The sequence below is a fragment of the Scyliorhinus torazame genome, chromosome 5 (assembly GCF_047496885.1).
Source record: "Scyliorhinus torazame isolate Kashiwa2021f chromosome 5, sScyTor2.1, whole genome shotgun sequence".
Lineage (NCBI taxonomy): Eukaryota > Metazoa > Chordata > Chondrichthyes > Carcharhiniformes > Scyliorhinidae > Scyliorhinus > Scyliorhinus torazame.
The window spans coordinates 67,105,123-67,130,847 of NC_092711.1; the positions used below are offsets into that span (position 1 = coordinate 67,105,123).

General features: G+C 47.8%; 1 protein-coding gene and 1 long non-coding RNA gene across 5 annotated transcripts in view; one reads left to right on the forward strand and one right to left on the reverse strand.

Annotated features, from left to right (window-relative positions):
• The window catches only part of LOC140418206 (uncharacterized), a 387,895-nt gene that overhangs the window by 87,069 nt on the left and 275,101 nt on the right, over positions 1-25,725 (forward strand). The gene's annotated exons all lie outside the window — the stretch shown is intronic.
• On the reverse strand, positions 1,000-23,955 carry LOC140418218 (uncharacterized). 4 transcript variants are annotated; one of them, XR_011944839.1, is made up of 3 exons: positions 23,808-23,955; positions 11,757-11,872; positions 1,000-1,393 (listed from the first exon to the last, which is right to left on the reverse strand). It is a non-coding gene; the product is annotated as an uncharacterized lncRNA (long non-coding RNA). The 4 variants fall into 4 exon arrangements; XR_011944840.1 differs by lacking the exon at positions 23,808-23,955 and adding an exon at positions 15,813-15,854; XR_011944838.1 differs by lacking the exon at positions 23,808-23,955 and adding an exon at positions 13,629-14,374.

Genomic DNA, 25,725 nt, shown 5'->3' on the forward strand with positions numbered 1-25,725 from the left:
GTTCACTTTCGGGAGAGTGGGTGAGAGGGATTGACAGGCTCTTTAACAGAAAGTGAGTCCCTCTAAGGTAATTGGCAAAGGAGCCAGAGGGGTTGAGGAGATTTGATTTTTCTTTTGACACAGTGTTTGAAAATGGGTTTAAGGAATCAATCGTGACTGACGAATTTATCAAGGTTCACTGAGGAAGGGATGTCAATAAAGGGGAACCTGTAGATGTGCTTTATCTGGATTTCCAGAAGATATTTCCCAAGGTGCCACATCAAAGGTTATTGCACAAAATAAGAGCTCAGGGTGTGGGGGCAACACATCAGCATGGATAGAGGATTGGTTAGCTAACAGGAAGCAGCCAGTAGGTATAAATGGGTCATTTCTGGGTGGGTAAGATGGGACAAGTGGAATGTCACCAGGATCAGTGCTGGGCTCTCAACCATTTACAATCTGTATGAATGTGTTGGATGATGAGATTGAACGTATGACTCAAATGCAGGCAGGGAAGTAATTTGTGAAGTGGATTGTATGTGTGGAGCAAACATTTCAACATTTGTTACTGAAATGTGGCAACAAGATGGAACAATCCACAAACAATTCAGGGGCTGATTTAAAGGAATAACTAGGCCGTACTTGCATTACTGTCTGTGCGGAGTCTGCACATTCTACCAGTGTCTGCGTGGATTTCCTCCGGGTGCTCCGGTTTCCTCCCACAATCCAAAGATGTGCAGGTTAGGTTGATTGGCCATGATAAATTCCCTTAGTGTCCAAAACAAAAAGGCTGGGTAGGGTTACGGGATAGGGTGGAGATGTGTGCTTAGGTAGGGTGCTCTTTCTAAGGGCAGTGCTGACTCGATGGGTCGAATGGCCACCTTCTGCACTGTAAATTCTATGGAGGGAATGTCACCATGGGAACAAAAAGTCCCTGGTTTCAGTTGGTGATTGGGGAGAAGGGTTAGGACAGGTGAGGGAGAAGGTTAACACTGTCATCATTCAGAACAACACAGACTATAAAGGAACAACTGAGGAACTTCTCTGTCCAATTTAATATTCACATAATATATTCAGAGACAGAATGACAGGAACTTGCAATCAGTTTGGAGATAACTCCGATATTTTCCATTCTTAAATATTTTGTCTTGAAAGATACCAAATGGGATGAAGCCAAATCTTTAAAAGGCAAATTCTTTGGTTCAAATCGCCACTGTGCTGTCAGTGGAAAGGGTTAACTTCTCTGCTCTCAAGGGTGTTGGAACAAACGTGCTCAAATGTGCACAACTGTGTTGACTTTACGTAACACCATTTTAAACTTTGTTTTCTCAATTCTTTTGGCAACTTTTTCTGCTTTGCCCAAATGTGTTTTCTCCTCTTTCTTCAGGCACTTTTCCAAATGACTCAAATAAAACTAAAGAAAAATAAAAGTAAAACGATCAGCTTTCACAGGTAACCAAAGCTTCAACCTTCTTAGACCAAAAAGACTTAAAGAGGTGGAGCTTCCAAAAGATTGTGAAACCCAATGCACAACGATAAGGCTGAAGTTTAACTTAAGAGAATCCAACTTTTCTCTGCCTTTTACAATTGTACAAATAAATTGCAATTCATACTTAAAGATTTACTTTCACTCAGTAATTATGATAAGAAGTCTTACAACATCAGGTTAAAGTCCAACAGGTTTGTTTCAAACACTAGCTTTCGAAGCGCAGCTCCTTCCTCAGGAAGAAGGAAGGAGCAGTGCTCCGAAAACTAGTGTTTGAAACAAACCTGTTGGACTTTAACCTGGTGTTGTCAGACTTCTTACTGAGCTCACCCCAGTCCAACGCCGGCATCTCCACATCACAGTAATTATGATGTGGAGATGCCGGCGTTGGACTGGGGTGAGCACAGTACGAAGTCTTACAACACCAGGTTAAAGTCCAACAGGTTTGTTTCGATGTCACTAGCTTTCGGAGCGCTGCTCCTTCCTCAGGTCCGGAGCACATCGAAACAAACCTGTTGGACTTTAACCTGGTGTTGTAAGACTTCTTACAGTAATTATGATACTTTTCTCAGCAGACTCCTTAGATAAAATCTCAATTGTTCACTTCTCTTGTAGCTGGTGTGTGGAGAAGATCATGTTCACTGTAGATCTGTCAGCACAGAAACCGCACTGTGCTTCTGGACACACTCAGTCTGCAAGTAGATGAATCTTGTAAACTTGACCCTCATGAAGGTCTTCCCAGTGATGCTAAGGAGTGAGACATCCCTGTAGTTGTTGCAATCTCCTCTGTCACTGCTGTTTTTATAGGTTATGATGATTTTAGCATCATACACATGGAATTGTTCCGACTTCCCAACAGAGGAGGTCATGAAGGTGTGACAGTCGATGGGATTTTGTGTTTGAGGAGTTCAGCTGGAATTCCATCCTTGCCGGGCAACTTTCTGCTTGCTCAGCAATCAATGGCCTTTTCCAGCTCAACCATGACAGGAAGCTGCAGGAGAGTCAGACAGCGACTGGGAGATGTCCGTCTGACGGAGCACAGCTGTCAGTCATGTTCAACCCAGCGGGACATCTGTTTACATCTGTCAGGATGTCACCATCTGGGATTTCAGGGAACAACTTTGGTGATGGTCAGACCCAGAGCCCTCTTCTTCCCAGCACACAGAGATTTCTGTTATCTTTTTAATATAAATTTAGAGTAACCACTTATTTTTTTCCAATTAAAGGGGCAATTTAGCATGGCCAATCCACCTAACCAGCACATCTTTGGGTTGTGGGTGTGAGACCCATGCAGACATGGAGAATGTGCAAACTCCACGCAGACAGTGACCTGGGGCCGGGATCGAACCCGGGTTCTCAGCGCCATAGGCGGCATTGCTAACCACTGAGCCACTGTGCAGCCCGAGATGTCCATTATCACAGGCCGTTTGGAGTTATTGACGTTGGCTGTCCAGTGTTTATTTGCACAATCTCTCCATGTTTTACACAACTGTCTTGACTACTTTCAAGTGATGCCTTGTTCTCGGTGTTGGGTTTATGTTGTACATCAGGTCGGCTTTGCTTTTTGCTTCAATGACATATGTCATCTCTGCTGAGGGGCTCTCAAACCAATCTGTGTTGTGGGTTCCACCTTTACCTTCGAATCCTGTAGGATCGTTACAGTGCAGAAGGAGGCCATTTGGCCCATCGAGTCTGCAGCGACCCTCTGAAAGAGCACTCAACCTCGGCCCACTCCCCCGCTCTATCCCCTAACCCTGGCTGCTGCTGCTGTGTCAGAAATGATTGAACACAGTGACTTCCAAGTTTCATCAATATCAATGTTGATTGATGAAGTTTTTATTGATGTGCCTGTGAAATATTTCAGTTTAGTTTAATGCTCCTTGATAATGTCATTTCACAATGGACATGTTACTGTGAGGAATGTGAGAGTCAGTAACAATTGTCAGCAAGGATTAATCAGCACTTTCTAATTGGAGAGGTTAATCAGTGGAACCTTTCAAACTCTGAATTGTAGATTTTGTATCAAACGTCATTTAGGATGATCCTGTTAAAGAGTTCTTAAATGAAGGAGAATATCAGACAGTGTGCTTTGAAAATGGGACATCGCAGCCTTGAAAATTAGTGACATCTGAAAATATTAAACTGCAGCCAGTTCTATGGGTTGTTAACATCAGCAGAATCAAACCAGATATGGTCAGACCATCAATGCTGGATGTGATTAACAGCAGCATAAACAGTAAAATCCAATCCCTGCAGTCACTTGTCAACTTGCTGGTGTCGCAGCTCATATTGTGACTGAGTGAATCCCTTCCCACAGCGTCGATGGTCGGTCTCGGCCCTTTGTGAATTTGTTGGTGTGCACTGAAGGTGGATGATTTCCTGAGTGTCTTTCCAATGAAACTACAGCTGAATAGCTTCTCCAAAGTGTAACTTCACTGGTGTCTGAGCAGACTGGATGATTGAGTGAATCCCTTCCTGCACACTGAGCAGATAAACGGTCTCCCGGTGTGAACACGATTGTGTACACTGAGATTAGATAAAGACGTGAACCACTTTCCACAGGATATGGATATCTGAGGACTGAGTAAATGTGTTGGTGTAACATGAGTCTAGCTGACTGAGTAAATCCCTTCCCACACACAGAACAGGCGAACAGCCTCTTCTCAGCATGATATCGCTGGTGTAACATGAGGCCAGCTGATTGAGTAAATCCTTTCCCACACTCAGAGCAGGTGAATGGTCTCTGCTGTGTGAATACGCGGTGGGTTTCCAGCAGGCATCGATAATTGAATCCCTTCCCACAGTCCCCACATTTCCATGTCTTCATCATCCAGATGTCCTTGTATCTCTCCAGTTCGGACACCCAGTTGAAGCCTTGTCCATACAGAATACATGGATGTTTCCTCCTCCACACGAATGGTGCAGGCTGTGTATTTGGTTCAAGCACTTTGCGCAGTCAGTGTTCTGGAACTCAGATGTGCCTGTGTCTCTGTGCTTTCCCAATCACATTGCTGTTCGTACTGTTCTCCCACAGATAGAACAGACAAACATTTCTCAAATAGAACATAGAACATTTCTCCTTCACATTCAATGACCGTTGATTAACAGCTACTCATGAAGCCATTAACTCCGCCAAATGCTGTTGTAATATTTGGTTGAGTTTCCAGTCTTTGAATTCTCCCCTTTTAATCCCCTGTAAAAGGAGTTTACAAAATCCATCGCTGTCAGTACAAAATAGACATTTAAAAAAGTCAATTCTAGTTTCGCTGGAATGTTTGTTCAATTCTTGTTCCCCCAAAGCTGTAAATCCCAGTCCCACACACTCTCCCTGTGCTGAAATCCAAATCCATCTCACCATTTCTTTCCTCCACTCCCAGTTTTCTCGCTCCCTCTCCTCTGCCTGGGTTCAGTTCTCCAGCTCCTGTCTGCAGACTGACAATAAAACCAATGGGTCTTATTGGGGGGTTGGGGCCTCCAGCGGGTGTTTGTAAATCCTCCCCACCCACCTGCCAGGGTTTCCTTCGTTCCCAGAGATCAGAGTCTTCATTGATTTGAGTGCAAAGTGAACACTCTTATTTCTTGTCCTCCTCCCCCATCCTCTGATGTGAACCATCCTCCAGTGTCTGAAGCAGGATGGTGCCCGTTAACCTGGGCCTGTTCCCAGGTTGCGTTTTGTACTTTAACCTGGTGTAAGACTTCTTACTGCGCTCACCCCAGTCCAACGGTGGCGTCTCCACATAATGATTGTGAAGGGTTTGCTCCAGCTCACAATGCCCGGGGAGTGATTGACGGCTGCTCCGGACCAATAATGCGAGGGCTCGGGACTGGCGGACCGAGTGGGAGCGGCTGGTCCTCCAACCAATCGCAGTGAATGAGGGGCGGGGCTGAGTCAGGATCTCCCTCATTGACTGAGAATCTGCATCATTCTGAGTTCTTCCCATTGGCCGCGGGTTCCACAACCTCATTTCTTGCCGGACAGGTGTTGACCAATGGGAAGATTTGAGGACCGGATGGACTCGGTCCTCCAGCCAATCAGACTGCCGTCTGTGTGTGAATTACGACTGAGTTTACGATTGAAATGTCTTCCTGAGTCAAACCTCGGAGTAAAACACTTTGTTTCCACTTCAGCGGACTTTTAAAAAAAATTCCATTGCCCGTTCTACAGAACTGTTACAAAAAGCAACAACAAACGTTAACCCTGTTTCTCTCGCCACATGTGGCACAGTCGGTACCACTGCTGCCTCACAGCGTCAGTGACCAGTGTTGAATTCCGGCCTCGGATGACTGTGTGGAGTTTGTGCATTCGCCCCGTGTCTGTGGGGGTTCCCTCCGGGTGCTCCAGTTTTCTCCCATGTGCAGGTTTGGTGGATTGACTATGCTAAATTGCCCCTTAGTGTCCAAAGATGAGATGGGTTTACGGGGCTAGGGGAAGGGAAGTGCACCTGGGTGCGGTGCTCTTTTGTGGGGTAGGTGCAAACCCGATGGGCTGAATGGCCTCCTTCTGCACTGTAGGGATTCTCTGATGCTGTCAGACCCGCTGGGTTAATGTCGCATTTACTGTTTTCAATCTACATTATACACATTTTTAATCCACTAATTATATTTATTGAACCACTGTACCATCAACTACTCGGAGCAGTGTGTTGATGTTTCAGCTACTTTGTAGGATTTTCGCTCTCACAGTCTGATGGGTCTGTCTGGGGGTATTTCCCTGGTACTGTCCATGTGTTTGGGTGTTTGTGTATTTTAGGGAACATGTAGAACTTGCTTCGTTCTGCCCGTTGTCCCCTCAGATATTCCCATCTGTTTTTGGTTAATGTGTCTGGGGTCTGAATTCTTCTAGTCTGTCTCCAATTCTCCTTCCTGTCTCGGGCATATGGGTCAAGGTAGCTTGGTGTTGTGATTCGTGTTGTTTACTTGTCTGTCTGTCTCCAGCAGGTATTGTTGTCTCTCGATAATGATTGTGCTGATACCCTTATCTTCTGGTCTGATGAACATATCCGTGTTGGATCCAAGCTCCCGGATTGTCTGTCTTTCTCTCCGGGTAAGATTCTGTTTGTCTCTTGTATTTCACTGTGACAGGGCAGAGACCCGATTGAAGGGATTCAAACATGGGAGTTCTGGGAAAGATGGGCAAGGATTTGGGAGGTGACAACATGTTCAAAGAGTTTGGAGAGGAGAGGGAGGTTGAAGATGGGGCAGTAATTTGTAAGGATGGCAGGGTCAAGGGTTTGTTTTATTGAGGGGGTGATGATGGCAGATTTGAAGGACAGAGGGACAGTAGCTGAAGAGAGAGAAATGTTGACAATATCCATGGACACAGGGTAGTTGGCTGATCAGTAGCTCAGTGGGAATAGCGTCGATGGAGCAGGAGCTGGGTCTCATGGACAACAGAAGAACATAGGAATTAGGAACAGGAGTAGGCCATCTGGCCCCTCGAGCCAGCTCCGCCATTTAATGAGATCATGGCTGATCTTTGTGGACTCAGCTCCACTCTCCGGCCCGTACACCATATCCCCGAATCCCTTTATTCTTTAGAAAGGCATCTATCTTTTTCTTAAAAATGTTTAAAGAAGGAGCCTCAACTGCTTCACTGGGCAAGGAATTCCAGAGATTCACAACCCTTTGGGTGAAGAAGTTCCTTCTACACTCCGACCTAAATCTACCTCCCCTTAGTTTGAGGCTATGCCCCCTAGTTCTGCTTTCCCCGACCAGAGGAAACAACCTGCCCGCATCTATCCTATCTATTCCCTTCAGAATTTTATATGTCTCAATAAGATCCCCCTGCATCCTTCTAAACTCCAATGAGTACAGTCCCAGTCTACTCAACCTCTCATCATAATCTAATCCCCTCAACTCTGGGATCAACCTAGTGAATCTCCTCTGCAATCCCTCCAGTGCCAATATGTCCTTTCTCAGGTAAGGAGACCAAAACTGAACACAATACTCCAGATGCGGCCTCACCAACACCCTATACAATTGCAGCATAACCTCACTAGTCTTGAACTCCATCCCTCTAGCAATGAAAGACAAAACTCGATTAGCCTTCTTAATCACCTGTTGCACCTGCACACCAACTTTTTGCGACTCCCAGGTCCCTCTGCACAGCAGCATGTTTTAACATCTTACCGTTTAAATAATAATCCATTCTGCTGTTATTCCTCCCAAAATGGATAGCCTCACACTTGGCAACATTGAATTCCATCTGCCAGACCCTAGCCCATTCACCTAACCTATCGAAATCCTTCTGCAGACTTCCGGTATCCTCTGCCCTTTTTGCTTTACCACTCATCTTAGTGTCGTCTGCAAACTTTGACACATTGCCCTTGGTCCCCAACTCCAAATCATCTATGTAAATTGTGAACAACTGCGGGCCCAACACTGATCCTTGAGGGACCCCACTAGTTACAGGTTGCCAACCAGAGAAACACCCATTTATTCCCACTCTCTGCTTTCTGTTAGTTAACCAACAAGATGAGCTCTGAGAGGGCACGAGGGGAGATGGGAGAGAAACTCGAGAAAGATGTGGGTTCAAGCTCGGGAAAGGATGAAATTTAGAGACAGTTTGGGCCGGTGGGCTCGTGGAAGGGAGGGAAGCAGCAGAGGCAGCTGATCGGATTTACTCAATCTCAGTCACAAAGAAGCTCCACAAGCTCCTTACACTTCTTGTTGGAGGTGAGGATGGAAGAGACAGGGGAGAGCGAGAGTACTTCAAAAGGAATTAACTTGTGTCAAAGATATTGAAATGTTTCAAGACTGCGTATTTAACACAAATCTAATTTATTTGACTTTTAGCAAATATATTAGCCCCTGTAAATGGGCTGGAGTTTGTTATCAGCAGAAAGAGACCCAAATGAACACGGTTCAGTCCTGAATGTGAGGAACAGTAAAATCCAATCACTGTGGTTACTTGTGGCCTCGTTGGTGTCTCAGCAGGTGGGATGACTGAGTGAATCCCTTCCCACAGAGGGAGCAGGTGAATGGCCTCTCCCCAGTGTGCATTCGCTGGTGCTTCAGCAGGTTGGATGACTGAGTAAATGCCTTCCCACAGAGGGAGCAGGTGAATGGTCTCTCCCCACTGTGACTGTGTCGATGAATTTCCAGCTTGGATGGGGAAGTGAATCCTTTCCCACAGTCCGCACATTTCCACGGTTTCTCCTCAGTGTGACTGCATTTGTGTCTCGTGAGGTCTGATGATCGACTGAATCCTCGTCCACACACACAACACGTGTACGGTTTCTCCCCACTGTGACCAATGCTTTTTTCGTCCATGATCAATGATATTCAGCAACGATAAATTGAGGACTCTGTCAGATCCTGATGTGACGCTTGGTTTGCGTTTCCGGACTTTGAACCCTCCCCTTCGAACACCTTGTAAAACTGATTGAAAACAGAAAATAGGGAGTGAGAGAGAACCCACAAAAACACAAAGGCAGGTTGTGAAATTGAGCTGAATGAATCTGGTCATTTGTGGGGAAAAAGTGACCGTGAAAACTGCTGGATTGTCATAAAAACCCAACTGTCCTCTTTGGGAGGAGAGAGAAAGAGGTGAAGAGGGATTTTGTACATCTACAAGACATACTAAGAGAGTAGTTGGCAAAACAACTTCGATCTTGAGCTTCATAAACAGTAACATTGATACCAAAACTATACTTCTGGTGGCACAGTGGTTAGCACTGCTGCCTCACAGCGCCAGGGACCCGGGTTCAATTCCGGCCTTGCTAAGTGTGGAGTTTGCACTTTATCCCCGTGTCTGCGTGGGTTTCCACCCGGTGCTCAGGTTTCCTCCAACAGTCCAAAGAAGGGCACCTTAGGTGGACTGGCCTTGATAAATTGCCCCTTAGTGTCCAGGAATGTGCAGGTTAGGTGGGGCTATGGGGTTACAGGGACAGGGTAGGAGTGTGGGCCTAGGCAGGGTGCCCTTTCAGAGAATCACTGCAGACTCGATGGGCCGAATGGCCTCCTTCTGCACTGCAGGAATTCTATGGTTCTAATTCTATGCTATGAATCTTTCTAAAGCTCTGGTCACCACTCTTCAGGAAGAATGTGAAGGTTCTTGGAGAAGGTGCAGAGGAGATTTACCAGAATGGTTCCAGCAAAGGAGGTTGAGGGGAGATTTGATTCAGGGACACAAGATTATGCCAGATTTCCATCGGGTGGACAAAGAAACTCTGTTTCCATTCACTGATCGTACAAGCAGTCGGGACACAGATTTAAAGCTTTGGGTAAAACCTGGATTGAACAATACAAGATCCTGAGGGGTTTTGACAGGGTGGATGTGGAGAGGATGTTTCCTCTTGTGGGAGAATCTGGAACAAGGGGGTCACTGTTGCAAAGTGAGGGGTCACCCATTTCAGATGGGGATAAGGATTTTGTTTTCTCTTGAGGGTTGCAAGACTGGGGGTGGCACAGTGCTTAGCACAGCTGCCTCATGTCGCCAAGGACCCGGGTTCGATCCCGGCCCCGGGTCACTGTCTGTGTGGAGTTTGCACACACCCACAAATCCAAATTAATGGCAGCACGGTAGCAGTGTGGATAGCACAATTGCTTCACAGCTCCAGGGTCCCAGGTTCGATTCTGGCTTGGGTCACTGTCTGTGCGGAGTCAGCACATCCTCCCAGTGTGTGCGTGGGTTTCCTCCGGGTGCTCCGGTTTCCTCCCACAGTCCAAAGATGTGCAGGTTAGGTGGATTGGCCATGATAAATTGCCCTTGGTGTCCAAAATTGCCCTTAGTGTTGGGTTGGGTTATGGGGATAGGGTGGAGGTGTTGATCTTGGGTAGGGTGCTTTTTCCAAGAGCCGGTGCAGACTTGATGGGCCAAATGGCCTCCTTCTGCACTGTAAATTCTATGATCTATCAAAGATGTGCAGGGTAGGTAGATTGGCCATGCTAAAATTGCCCCTTAATTGCAAAAAATGAATTGGGCTCTCTAAATTTATGTTAAAAAAAACAGGGCGAGAGAGTAGATTCAGTAAGGATGTTCCCAATAGTGCGTGTGTCCAGAAATAGGGGTCACAGTCTGAGGATACGGGGTAGACCATTTTGGATAGAGATGAGGAGAAATGTCTTCACCCAGAGAGTGGTGAGCCTGTGGAATTCGTCGCCACAGGAACTAATTAAGGCCAAAACATTGCATGTTTTCAAGAAGTAGTTAGATACAGCACTTAGGGTGAAGGGGACCAAAGGATATGGGGGGAAAGCAGGATTAGGCTATTGAGCCTAATCAGCTCTGATCGTAATGAATGGTGGAGCAGGCTCGAAGGGCCAAATGGTCTCCTCCTGCTCCTATTTCCTACGTTGCTCCGTATCGCTGCATGTAAATGGTCCAGGAGGTATGAGGAAGAATGTTTTTACACAGCCAGTGGCAATGACCTTAAACTTGCTGCCGATGATGGAGTTTGGAAATAGACACAATAAATGATTTTTTTTTTTTTTTAAATTGGATAGAAACCTGAGAGAAATAAAGCTGTGAGGATCCAGATAATAATAATAATATTTATTGGTGTCACAAGTAGGCTTACATGAACACTGCAATGAAATTACTGTGAAAATCCCCATCTCGTCACACTCCGGCTCCTGTTCGGGTGCACTGAGCGAGAATTCAGAATGTCCAATTCACCTAACAAGCACGTCTTTCGGGGCTTGTGGGAGGAAATCGGAGCGCCCGGAGGAAACCCACAACAGACACGGGGAGAACGTGCAGACTCCGCACAGACAGTGACCCAAGCCGGGAATCAAACCCGGGTCCCTGGCGCTGTGAAGCAACAGTGCTAACCACCGTGCCGACTAGAGAGCTAGCATGGACTCAATGGACCGAATGCCCTTCTCTGCCCTTTTTTAAATTTTTTAAAGTAAATTTAGAGTACCCAATTCATTTTTTCCAATTAAGGGGCAATTTGGCGTGGTCAATCCACCTAACCTGCACATCTTCAGGTTGTGAGGGCGAAACCGACGCAAACATGGGGAGAATCTGCAAATTCCACACGGACAGTGACCCAGAGCCGGGCTCGGCCCTGTGAGGCAGCAGTGCTAACCACTGACGTGCTGCCAGCTGACTGAATTTTTTGTCTAATCTCGCCTTGTAATTTAACCCCGGGGGGTTCAGATATCACTCGGGTAAATCTGTGCTACACTCCCTCTGAGGCCATTCTATCCTTCCTCTGGTTTGTTGTCCAGAACTGAACACAGTTCTCCAGGTTTGGTCTAACCAGGGTTTGTGAATCTCGGGGCTTTCCCAGTCATACTGAGACCTGAAATCTTCACTCACAGACAGAACAGACAAACCTTTTACCTTCCACACCCAGATGCTGCTGATATTCAGGTACTAATGAATCGAGTGATTCTGTCAGATCGCGATGTAACGTTTGGTTTGTGTTTCCCGTCTGTTAAACCTCCACTTCCAGTATCCTGTAAATTTACAGAAACCTCACTGTCAGTTTAGGATCGAAATTCACAACATTCTCTCCTCACCAACTTTGATTAAATGTATTCCTGGAGGTTTGACCACATGACCTGCCCCCATCCTCCAGCCATTAATCGGTCAACACATCCATCCTTGTGACACTCTGCCTTCCTCGGCCAATTGGGAAGCAAAAGGACTCATTACCTTACAGGACAGTGTTTGACTAGGGCAGCATGGTGGTGCAGTGGTTAGCACTGCTGTCTCACGGCACCGAGATCACAGGTTCGATCCCGGCTCTCGGTCACTGTCTGTGTGGAGTTGGCACATTCTCCCCGTGTTTGCGTGGGTTTCACCCCCACAACCCAAAGATGTGCAGGGTAGGTGGATTGGCCACGCTAAATTGCCCCTTAATTGGAAAAAATGAATTGGGCACTCTTAATTTATTTTTAAAAAGGACAGTGATTGACTGTCAGTCAATCAACCTTCATCCCATTTTCAATATTTTTATATCCACTGAAGAGAAATGTTCAAAAATCTTTTTTACTGTCCGAATGATTTTCCAGAGACCCAAAATTAATATTTTTACTGTCCTAATCATGTTCCAGAGTCACAAAAATATTTTTGACTGTCCCAATGATTTTCCAGACACCCAGACATGAATCTCACCAAGGCAGAAGGTAAAATTTTAATTCATTGAAAGTTTACTGATGACCATGAAACGATTGTCGATTGTTGCAAAGATCCATCTGGTTCACTCCTGTCCTTCAGTGAAGGAAATCTTCTATCCTTACCTGGTCTGGCCTACATGTGACTCCAGTTCCACAGTCAGCTGGTTGACTCTTAAAATGCTCTCTGAGATGCCCTCAGTTCAAGGGCAATTAGTGCTGGGCAGTGAATGCTGGCCCAGCCAGTGACACCCACATCCCGTGAATGAATAGAAAAGAAAACTGCCGTCCTCACCTGGTCTGGCCGACACGATTCTAAACCACAGCAATGTGGTTGACTCTTTAAATACCCTCCGAGATGGCCGAGCAAGCCACTCAGTTCTCGGGAAATTAGGGATGTGCAATAAATGTTGGCCCAGCCAGTGACTCCCACAAATGATTAAAATAAAATCCTGGAGACTCCAGTCAGTCAATCCGGAAGATTTGGCATCTGGTGCAGGCTCGCAGCGCATAATAATAATAATCACTTATTGTCACAAGGAGGCTTCAATGAAGTTCCTGTGAAAAGCCCCTAGTCGCCACATTCCAGCACGTGTTCGGAGAGGCTGGAACGGGCATTGAACCCGCGCTGCTGGTCTTGTTCTGCATTACAAGCCCACTGTGCTAAGCCAGCCACTTCCCTGCGGCACCTTGTCCTCTGTAAAGATGGCGGCCGGTAACCCGGGCCTGTCACCGCTCAGCTCTCACTCTGTTCGGTGCTGTTTAAGACGGGACCGTTAACATTTTACTCGGGAGTTGAAGCCTCCACGGGGTATTTATGAAGCCTCCCGGCTCACTCCGCAGCTTCTATCGCTCCCCGGCCACCCACCGGCTCCAATCCTGAAAGTCGCTCGATTGTTTCTTTCCCGCTCCTCGCATCGTCAGCGACAATCTGAACTGCGCCTGCACTGGACACAGCCCGAACAGCGCATGTGCGAGGAGCTTCTGTCATGTGGATAGAGCACATTCTCAGCTGCTACTCATGTTGGGTAATAAACCCACCATTGAAATGGATATTTTTGATATAAATTATGCTTTGCAAACTGACTATGCTTACACACAAAGGTCGATAACTCCAGGTCCCGATAACCCGAATGGTGCTGTCAGAATTCAATATGAGGATTGGTTTTGAGTTTCCCGTCTTCGAATCCCTTTCTAAGCCCCTGTGAAAGAAGTTTACAAAGGCATCACTGTCAGTCCAGTCATGAAATTCAGGAAAGGCAAACTTTCTCCTGGTTTGAGTTTGCTGTGTGTAAATCCTCCCCTACAAATCCCCTGTAAAAGGAGTTTCCAAAATTAATCACGGTCAGTCCAGGATAGAAATTCACAACATTGTCCCCTCCTGCTCCCTGGTCCAGGATGACCGCTCATGCCCCCCGCTGCACACTGACCCTCTTGTCATCAGCAGTGATTTGAGGGTGGTGTCTACTCATGGTTGTGAGTTTCTACCTGGGTCTTCATGTGGCTGAACAGAGCCGCAGAGCTTTGGACACATGGGGCAGGATGACTAATAAGACAGTGAAATCCAGAGACCAGGATTGTCTTCCTTTTCTTTCCATCTCCGCCACCACTTTGCCTCATCAATAAGACATTGGGACTCAAAGACTAATCCAGTTTGATGGACAAGTTGTCTCCATTCTGAACAATGGGGAACAAGCTCCTCCCACTCATTGTAACATCGCCCCCGACAAAGAGACAAATGCGCATGCGCCCTGATGCACATTAAACAACGTACGAAGTCTGACAACACCAGGTTAAAGTCCAACAGGTTTGTTTCGATGTCACTAGCTTTCGGAGCGCTGCTCCTTCCTCAGGTGAATGAAGAGGTCTGTTCCAGAAACACATATATACACAAGTTCAAAGATGCCAAACAATGCTAGGAATGCGAGCATTAGCAGGTGATTAAATCTTTACAGATCCAGAGATGGGGTAACCCCAGGTTAAAGCGGTGTGAATTGTATCAAGCCAGGACAGTTGGTAGGAGTTCGCAGGCCAGATGGTGGGGGATGAATGTAATGTGACATGAATCCCAGGTCCCGGTTGAGGCCGCACTCATGTGTGCGGAACTTGGCTATATGTTTCTGCTCGGCGATTCTGCGTTGTCGCGGGTCCTGAAGGCCGCCTTGGAGAACGCTTACCCGGAGATCAGAGGCTGAATGCCCTTGACTGCTGAAGTGTTCCCCGACTGGAAGGGAACATTCCTGCCTGGTGATTGTTGCGCGATGTCCATTCATTCGTTGTCGCAGCGTCTGCATGGTCTCGCCAATGTACCACGCTTCGGGACATCCTTTCCTGCAACGTATGAGGTAGACAACGTTGGCCGAGTCGCACGAGTATGTATCGCGTACCTGGTGGGTGGTGTTCTCACGTGTAATAGTGGTATCCATGTCGATGATCTGGCACGTCTTGCAGAGATTGCCATGACAGGGTTGTGTGGTGTCGTGGTCACTGTTCTGAAGACTGGGTAGTTTGCTGCACACAATGGTTCGTTTGAGGTTGCGCGGTTGTTTGAAGGCAAGTAGTGGGGGTGTGGGGATGACCTTGGCAAGATGTTCATCGTCATCAATGACGTGTTGAAGGCTGTGAAGAAGATGACGTAGTTTCTCCGCTCCGGGGAAGTACTGGACGACGAAGGGTATTCTGTCGGTTGTGTCCCATATTTGTCTTCTGAGGAGGTCGGTCCGGTTTTTCGCTGTGGCGCGTTGGAACTGTCGATCGATGAGTCGAGTGCCATATCCCGTTCGTACGAGGGCATCTTTCAACGTCTGTAGATGTCTGTTACGCTCCTCCTCGTCTGAGCAGATCCTGTGTACACGGAGCGCTTGTCCATAGGGGATGGCTTCTTTAATGTGTTTAGGGTGGAAGCTGGAGAAGTGGAGCATCATGAGGTTATCCGTGGGTTTGCGGTAAAGCAAAGTGCTGAGGTGACCGTCCTTGATGGAGACGAGTGTGTCCAAGAATGCAACTGATTTTGGAGAGTAGTCCATGGTGAGTCTGATGGTTGGATGGAACTTATTAATGTCATCGTGTAGTCGTTTCAGTGATTCTTCGCCGTGGGTCCACATTAAACAAAGCTGGCGGCCATTAACCCGAGCCAAACATGAGGAGCTGCAGCCCCGCTTGGTGCAAATGGGGTCCCAGAAACTTTTTCCCGAAGATTGCAGCTTGCAACAGCTTTACACAACGTTTCTGCCCACCCCCGAGATCTCTCGCTCCCTCCATATTGTTAAACGCCTCGCACCAATTTCGGATTTAAGGAGGCGCTCTTCTCCTTCGCCATGACCCACACTGCGCATGCTTCAATCACAGCCCCGCCCCTCATTCACTCCGATTGGTTGGAGGACCTGCCGCTCCCGGTCGGTCCTCCAGTCCTGCACCTCCTCCTCCTATTGGTCTGGAGCCGCCCTCAATCACCTGGCATTGTGATGGTTCCAGATGGTGAGAGCGGCCACAGGCTCAGGCTGACTCTCTGATTGGCCAATAATAACAGTGAGAGTCTCAGTGGGACAATCAGACAATAATAGTGGAAATGGGGCCCAGAGGAGAAACAGCAAAGGATTCACTCACTTTGAGAGAAACAAACACAGTGTCTGTTCCAATAATAAGAATCAGGCTGCAATGTGTGAGTGAACACATCATTGGATCCAATGTAGAATCATAGAATCTCCTCAGTACAGAAGGAGGCCATTCGTCCCATTGAGTCTGCAGCAACCCTCTGAAAGAGCATCCTACCTTGGCGAATTCCCCACCCTATCCCCACAACCCCTCCCAGTGACAATTTAACACAGTCAATCCATCTGACCTGCACATCTGTGGACTGTAGGAGGAAACCAGAGCATCCGGAGGAAATCTGCGCAGACACAGGAAGAATGTACAAACTCCACACAGACAGTGACCCAAGGTCAGAATGAATCATAGAATCTACAGTGCAGAAGGAGACCATTCGGCCCATCGAGTCTGCACCGGCATTACCTGATCTGGCCAACTCACTGGAATGTGGTTAATTCTGAATTGCACTCTGAAATTTCGTAGTAAGCCATTCAGTTTAAGGGCAATTAGGAATGGACAACCAAGCTGGTCTTGCCCGTGACACTCACATCCCATAAAGAATAGAGAAAATCGACTTCCGGGTGCGGCGATGACCAGCTGAGTCGCACGTTTCGGCAGCTCCCTGTGAAACGGACTTTTGGGCTCTTGATAGGAGCCCCAACGGCAATTTTAACGGCTGAAAACACCGTGCGGTAAACCAGAAGGGTGTTCCCCCTGGACACGGATGGAAAAAGGAGAGGAAAGTGGCCGGATTGCAGCGGATCCTTTGGAACAACGGCAAGGAAGGCAAGCAGAAACCAAGATGGCGTCGGAAGGTGGCAGTTTCATATGGGGCCCTGAACAACAAGAGTTTTTGAAACGCTGCGTGGAGGAGATAAAAAAGGAAATGAAGAAAGAGTTGTTGGCCCCGATATTACAGGCGATTGAAGGGCTGAAAGAGGAACAAAAGACCCAGGAGCAGGAGCTTCGGGTCGTGAAGGCGAAAGCAGCAGAGAATGAAAACGACATACAGGGCCTGGTGGTGAAGTCGGAGATACAGGAGGCACACCAGAAACGATCTGTGGAGAGGTTGGAGGCACTGGAAAATAACGCAAGGAGGAACAACTTGAGGATTCTTGGCCTTCCTGAAGGTGTGGAGGGGGCGGACGTCGGGGCATATGTGAGCACGATGCTGCACTCGTTAATGGGAGTGGAGGCCCCGACGGGTCCGTTGGAGGTGGAGGGAGCATACCGAGTTATGGTGCGAGGACCGAGAGCAGGAGAAGCTCCCAGAGCCATAGTGGTGAGATTTCTCCGTTTTAAGGATAGAGAAATGGTCCTTAGATGGGCGAAGAAAACTCGGTGTAGTAAATGGGAGAACGCGGTGATCCGCGTCTATCAAGATTGGAGTGCGGAGGTGGCGAGAAGGAGGGTGAGCTTTAATCGGGCCAAAGCGGTACTTCACAAAAAAAAGATAAAGTTTGGAATGCTGCAACCGGCAAGACTGTGGGTCACATATCAAGGGAGGCACCACTACTTTGAGACGGCGGATGAAGCGTGGACTTTTATTGTAGAAGAAAAATTGGAATGATTGGACTACGAAAATGAACGTTTGGACAAAGTGGTGGGACGAGTGGGGGGGGGGGGGGCGAAGAGGGATTGTATGATTAATCCTGCGGTATGGTAACTTTTCTTTCTCCCACAGGTGGTGATGGGGGGAGGTGGGGAGGGAGCGGAGATGGGGCGTTGGCCATGGGAGGCGGGGCCGAGGGAGAGGCGCGGGCTTGGTTCCCGCGCTATGATAATTATGGCGGGAATAGAGAAGCAGGAAGGAGGGGGCACCGCACGGGGCGAGCCGTGATCACGGGGGGAAGCCGAGGTCAGCCAGAGTTTGCTGACTTCTGGGAGCAACATGGGGGGAGTAATTACGCTAGCGGGGGGTCTAGCGGGGGGGGGGGGAGGGGGGAATTACTGGGTTGCTGCTGCTGGGGAAAGGGGGGAGTGGGTGCGGGAAAGGATGGGCGGGGGGGCACCGTCTGGGAGAAATACAGCCGCGTGGGAACTGGGCGAGAAGCTGGAAAAAGATGATGGCTAACCGGCAAGGGGGGGGGGTGGGAAGCCCCCCAACTCGGCTGATCACGTGGAACGTGAGGGGGCTTAACGGGCCGATAAAGAGGGCACGAGTACTCGCACACCTTAAGAAACTTAAAGCAGATGTGGTCATGTTACAGGAAACGCACCTGAAACTGATAGATCAGGTTAGGTTGTGCAAAGGATGGGTAGGGCAGGTGTTCCATTCGGGGCTGGATGCGAAAAACAGGGGGGTGGCTATATTAGTGGGGAAGCGGGTAATGTTCGAGGCAAAGACTATAGTGGCGGATAACGGGGGCAGATACGTGATGGTGAGTGGCAAATTACAGGGAGAGATGGTGGTGTTGGTAAACGTGTATGCCCCGAATTGGGACGATGCCAATTTTATGAGGCGAATGCTAGGACGCATCCCAGACCTAGAGACCGGAAAGCTGATAATGGGGGGAGACTTTAACACGGTGTTGGAACCAAGGCTGGATAGGTCGAAGTCCAGGACTGGTAGGAGGCCGGCAGCAGCCAAGGTGCTTAAGGATTTTATGGAGCAGATGGGAGGGGTGGACCCGTGGAGATTCAGTAGACCTAGGAGTAAGGAGTTCTCGTTTTTCTCCTATGTCCATAAAGTCTATTCACGCATAGACTTTTTTGTGTTGGGTAGGGCATTGATCCCGAGGGTGAGGGGAACGGAATATACGGCTATAGCCATTTCGGATCATGCCCCACACTGGGTAGACTTGGAGATAGGGGAGGAAACAAGAGGGCGTCCACCCTGGAGAATGGATATGGGACTAATGGCGGATGAGGGGGTGTGCTTAAGGGTGAGGGGATGCATTGAAAAGTACTTGGAACTCAATGACAATGGGGAGGTTCAGGTGGGAGTGGTCTGGGAGGCGTTGAAGGCGGTGGTTAGGGGGGAGCTGATATCAATAAGGACACATAAAGGGAAGCAGGAGAGTAAGGAACGGGAGCGGTTGTTGCAAGAACTTTTGAGGGTGGACAGACAGTATGCGGAAGCACCGGAGGAGGGACTGTATAGGGAAAGGCAAAGGCTGCATGTGGAATTTGACTTGCTGACCACAGGCACTGCAGAGGCACAATGGAGGAAGGCGCAGGGTGTACAGTATGAATATGGAGAGAAGGCGAGCAGATTGCTGGCACACCAATTGAGGAAAAGGGGAGCAGCGAGGGAAATAGGGGGGGTGAGAGACGAAGATGGAGAGACGGAGCGGGGAGCGGAGAGAGTGAATGAAGTGTTCAAGACATTTTATAAAAAATTGTATGAAGCTCAACCCCCGGATGGGAGGGAGAGAATGATGGAGTTTTTGGATCGGCTGGAAATTCCCAAGGTGGAAGAGCAGGAAAGGATGGGATTGGGAGCACAGATCACGGTAGAAGAAGTGGTGAAAGGAATTAGGAACATGCAGACGGGAAAGGCCCCGGGACCGGACGGATTCCCAGTTGAATTTTACAGAAAATATTTGGACTTGCTCGCCCCGCTACTGACGAGGACCTTCAACGAGGCAAAGGAAAGGGGACAACTGCCCCCGACTATGTCAGAAGCAACGATATCGCTTCTTTTAAAGAAGGAAAAGGATCCGCTACAATGCGGGTCCTACAGACCAATCTCCCTCCTCAATGTAGATGCCAAGGTCTTGGCCAAGGTAATGGCAATGAGAATAGAGGAATGTGTCCCGGGGGTGGTTCATGAGGACCAAACTGGGTTTGTGAAGGGGAGACAGCTGAACACGAACATACGGAGGTTGTTAGGCGTAATGATGATGGCCCCACCAGAGGGTGAAACGGAGATAGTAGTGGCGATGGATGCCGAGAAAGCATTTGATAGAGTGGAGTGGGATTATCTGTGGGAGGTGTTGAGGAGATTTGGGTTCGGAGAGGGGTATGTTAGATGGTTGCAGCTGTTGTATAGGGCCCCAGTGGCGAGTGTGGTCACGAATGGACGGGGATCGGCATATTTTCGGCTCCACAGAGGGACAAGGCAGGGATGTCCTCTGTCCCCATTACTGTTTGCACTGGCGATTGAGCCCCTGGCGATAGCGCTGAGAGGTTCCAAGGGATGGAGGGGAATACTTAGGGGAGGAGAAGAACACCGGGTATCTTTATATGCGGATGATCTGCTACTATATGTGGCGGATCCAGCGGAGGGGATGCCAGAAATAATGCGGATACTTGGGGAGTTTGGGGATTTTTCAGGGTATAAATTGAACATGGGAAAGAGTGAGCTGTTTGTGGTGCATCCAGGGGAGCAGAGTAGAGAAATAGAAGACCTACCGTTGAGGAAGGTAACAAGAGACTTTCGTTACCTGGGGATCCAGATAGCTAAGAATTGGGGCACATTGCACAGGCTAAATTTGACGCGGTTGGTGGAACAGATGGAGGAAGATTTCAAGAGATGGGACATGGTAGCATTGTCAATGGCAGGGAGGGTGCAGGCAGTTAAGATGGTGGTCCTCCCGAGATTCCTTTTTGTGTTTCAGTGTCTCCCGGTGGTGATCACGAAGGCTTTTTTCAAAAGGATAGAAAAGAGTATTATGGGTTTTGTTTGGGCCGGGAAGACTCCGAGAGTGAGGAAGGGATTCTTACAGCGTAGTAGGGATAGGGGGGGGGCTGGCACTACCGAGCCTAAGTGAGTATTATTGGGCCGCTAATATTTCAATGGTGAGTAAGTGGATGGGAGAGGAGGAAGGAGCGGCGTGGAAGAGATTAGAGAGGGCGTCCTGTAAGGGGACCAGCCTGCAGGCTATGGTGACAGCCCCATTGCCGTTCTCACCAAGGAACTATACCACGAGTCCGGTGGTGGTAGCTACACTGAAGATTTGGGGACAGTGGAGACGACATAGGGGAAAGACCGGAGCACTGGGGGGGTCCCCGATAAGAAACAACCATAGGTTTGCCCCGGGGGGAATGGATGGGGGATATGGAATGTGGCAAAGAGCAGGTATAACGCAATTGAAAGATCTATTTGTGGATGGGAAGTTTGCGAGTCTGGGAGCGCTGACCGAGAAATATGGGTTGCCCCAAGGGAATGCATTCAGGTACATGCAATTGAGGGCTTTTGCGAGGCAGCAGGTGAGGGAATTCCCGCAGCTCCCGACACAAGAGGTGCAGGACAGAGTCATCTCAAAGAAATGGGTGGGGGACGGTAAGGTGTCGGATATATATAGGGAAATGAGAGACGAAGGGGAGACTATGATGGACGAACTAAAAGGGAAATGGGAAGAAGAGCTAGGGGAGGAGATTGAGGAGGGGATGTGGGCAGATGCCCTAAACAGGGTAAACTCGTCGTCCTCGTGCGCCAGGCTAAGCCTGATTCAGTTTAAGGTATTACACAGGGCACATATGACTGGAACACGGCTCAGTAAATTTTTTGGGGTGGAGGATAGGTGTGCGAGGTGCTCGAGAAGCCCAGCGAATCATACCCATATGTTTTGGTCATGCCCGGCACTACAGGGGTTTTGGATGGGGGTGACAAAGGTGCTTTCGAAAGTAGTAGGAGTCCGGGTCGAACCAAGCTGGGGGTTGGCTATATTTGGGGTTGCACAAGAGCCGGGAGTGCAGGAGGCGAAAGAGGCCGATGTTTTGGCCTTTGCGTCCCTAGTAGCCCGGCGCAGAATATTGCTAATGTGGAAAGAAGCCAAGCCCCCGGGGGTGGAGACCTGGATAAATGATATGGCGGGGTTCATAAAGTTAGAGCGGATTAAGTTCGTCCTAAGGGGGTCGGCTCAAGGGTTTACAAGGCGGTGGCAACCGTTCGTCGAATATCTTGCGGAAAGATAGATAGGGGAGAACAAAGAAGGCAGCAGCAGCGGCCCAGAACTTGGGGGGGGGGGGGGGGGGGGGGGGGGGGTGGCCTGAGACAAGGCAGTTGCCAATTAGGGCTAGTTTTTTTTATTTTTGTTATTTAATATTTATTTATTTGTTGTTGTTTTCTTTTGTTCTTGTTTAAATAAAAAAGGTCATTATTATCTGTATTGTTATAATGTTGTGTAAAGGATGCACAATGTACTGTGTTGGTTGACCAAAAATTTTCAATAAAATATTATTTAAAAAAAAAAAAGAATAGAGAAAATCAAAGGGCTGTTTCCAGTGCCGGTTTCCAAGGAATCAGTACTGGCCCTTCACTCCTGGTTACATCATTGATTTGAGAGTAAATGTGGGAACATGAACAAGAAGTTTACCTGTGACACAAAAATGATTAAACACTTGATAGTTAGGAAGAAAGCTGGAGGGAAAACAAGGCAAAGGATTACATGATAAATGGCAGGACAGGACTAGTTAGGCCAGAGCTAGTTTCCTGTGTACAGGAAGATTGCACTAGAGAAAGTACAGAGGGGATTTAACAACATCAGCCAGAAATTAACAATGTTTGCTCTGAGGAACGTTTGGATAAACTGGGACTGTTTTCTTTGGAACAGAAAAGACTGAGGAGAGACCAAAATTAAATTATGAAAAGCAGCCTGGCTGGCTCAGTCGGCAGAGCAAGGGAGTCTTAATCCCAGGGCCGTGAGTTCAAGACCCACGTTGGGCGCTTCAGCTTCTTTAATCTGAGAACAGTGAGCTGAACTGTTTTATGGGTGGCACAGTGGTTACCACTGTTGCTTCACAGCACCAGGGTCCCGGGGTTCAATTCCCACTTAGGACACTGTCTGTGCGGAGTCTGCACGTTCTCCAGTGTCTGTATGGGTTTCCTCCCACAAGTCTCGAAAGACGTGCTTGTTAGGTGAATTGGACATTCTGAATTCTCACTTTGCATACCCGAATAGATGCCAGAGTGTTACTACCAGGGGATTTTCACAGTAACTTCATTACAGTGTTAATGTAACCCTACTTGTGACAATAATAAAGATTATTCTAAAGGTATAAAATTCTGGGGGATCATGGTGGCACAGTGGTTGTGTGCCTGCGTGCTGGGGACCCGGGTTCGATCCTGGCCCCGGGTCACAGTCTGTAAGGGATTTGCACATTCTCCCATTGTCTGTGTGGGTAGGTGGCTTGGCCAAATTAAATTGCCCCTTGATTGGAAAAAAATAGAAATTTACATTTTTTTTAAATTCTGAGGAATCTAAATAGATTGGATAGGAAGGTCCTATTCCCTTTGGTTGAGGGATACATATAAAAGGGGGCAGAGATTTAGGGGGGGACGAGGAGATTTAGAGGGCGGTGAAGATCTGTGGCATGCTGCTGAAATGATGGCAGAAACCCTCATAACATTTAAAAAGTATTTAGATAGACATCTCAATTGATGTAACTTAAAAAGCTACAGACCACAATCTGTAAATTGAGATTAGGCTCAATACTTACTTTGTAGCCACGATGAGCCGAATGAAATGCAACACAAACAACAAACTTTAATAAAATCTGTGATAGTAACTCTCACCACTAAGAAGATCAGCAGTTTGCTAAGTTTAGCGGCCAAGTATGCTAATGTGGTAATTTTAAAATTTACCTGCACACATAAGAGTACAACAGCAAATTATTTAACTTCCCCAATGTGATCGGTGTAATTAGTCTCAAATTTAACCCGGAATGGTCATTTAAATTTTCCCAGTCACTCTAATATCTGAAATCTTTATCCACGGACAGAACAGACAAACCATTTTACGTCCCAATGATATTCAGGTCCTGATGAATCGAGTAAGTCTGCCAGATGATGATGTGATGTTTGGTCTGAAATTCCCGTTAGTAAATCCTCCTCTTTCTAAAGGAATTTCCAAAGGAATTTCACTCTCAGTCCAGGAGAGAAATTCACAAGATTTTCTCTTCCGGGTCCTGGAGGCAGCGCATGCGCCCTGCTGCACCTGAGAAAGATGACGGCCGCGCATGCGCCCTGCGGCATATCGCCCCCGAATCAGATGACAGCCGTTAACAGGGGCCGATCAGAGAGAAAAGCGCCGATGCGGCCGCCCCATTCCGTACAGACACCGAACTGTATCAAAAGTGCCGGAACCAATTTATCAGCCTGAGTAACGTAATGGAATAATGGCGGATAAGACTACCCGGAATGCGGGGGCCGATGAATACGCCCTATCTCCGTACTCGCATTCCTAGCATTGTTTGGCATCTTTGAATTTGTCTATATATGTGTTTCTGGAACAGACCTCTGCATTCACCTGAGGAAGGAGCAGCGCTCCGAAAGCTAGTGACATCGAAACAAACCTGTTGGACTTTAACCTGGTGTTGTAAGACTTCGTACTGTGCTCACCCCAGTCCAACGCCGGCATCTCCACATCAGCCCTATCTCCATCACAGTAGCCAGAACGCGCAGGCGTCAGAATGTCCCGCCCCCGGAAGTAGCCTCTCTGTGCGGAGCATGCGGGGTGCTGCTCCGGGCAGAGCGCAGCTGCAGTGAGAGTGAGTGCGGCTCCCACAGGCTGAATGAGAGTCGCTGCAGGCAGGAGCTGGAGAACTGAACCCAGACAGAGGAGAGGGAGGGAGAAAACTGGGAGTGGAGGAAAGAAATGGTTCAGATGGTGAGATGGGTTTGCATTTCAGCCCATGGAGGAGGGAGAGTGTGTGGGACGGGGATTTACAGCTTTGGGGGAACAAGAGAGGAAAAAATATTCCAGAGAAACTAGAATTGTCTGTTCAGAATTTCTATCCTGGACTGACAGTGATGGCTTTTGTAAACTCCTTTTACAGGATATTGGAAGTGGAGGATTGGCCGACAGAAAACTCAAACCAAACATCACATCGAAATCTGACAGTCACTTGATTCATCAGGATCTGAATATAATCAGTCTTTGAATTTGGAAGGAGAAATATTTGTTCAGTTTCAGCGGTGCGACTGCAAAAGCACCGAGATATAGGAGAATACTGAGATTCAGGCTACTAGACTAGAAGGGCTTGAGGTTCATAAGGAGGAGGTGTTAGCAATTCTGGAAAGTGTGAAAATAGATAAATCCCCTTGGCCGGATGGGATTTATCCTAGGATTCTCTGGGAAGCTAGGGAGGAGATTGCTGAGCCTTTGGCTTTGATCTTTAAGTCATCTTTGTCTACAGGAATAGTGCCAGAAGACTGGAGGATTGCAAATGTTGTCCCCTTGTTCAAGAAGGGGAGTAGAGACAACCCCGGTAACTATAGACCAGTGAGCCTTACTTCTGTTGTGGGCAAAATCTTGGAAAGGTTTATAAGAGATAGGATGTATAATCATCTGGAAAGGAATAATTTGATTAGAGATAGTCAACACGGTTTTGTGAAGGGTAGGTCGTGCCTCACAAACCTTTTGAGTTCTTTGAGAAGGTGACCAAACAAGTGGATGAGGGTAAAGCAGTTGATGTGGTGTATATGGATTTCAGTAAAGTGTTTGATAAGGTTCCCCACTGTAGGCTACTGCAGTAAATACGGAGGCATGGGATTCAGGGTGATTTAGCAGTTTGGATCAGAAATTGGCTAGCTGGAAGAAGACAAAGGGTGGTGGTTGATGGGAAATGTTCAGACTGGAGTCCAGTTACTAGTGGTGTACCACAAGGATCTGTTTTTGGGACCACTGCTGTTTGTCATTTTTATAAATGACCTGGAG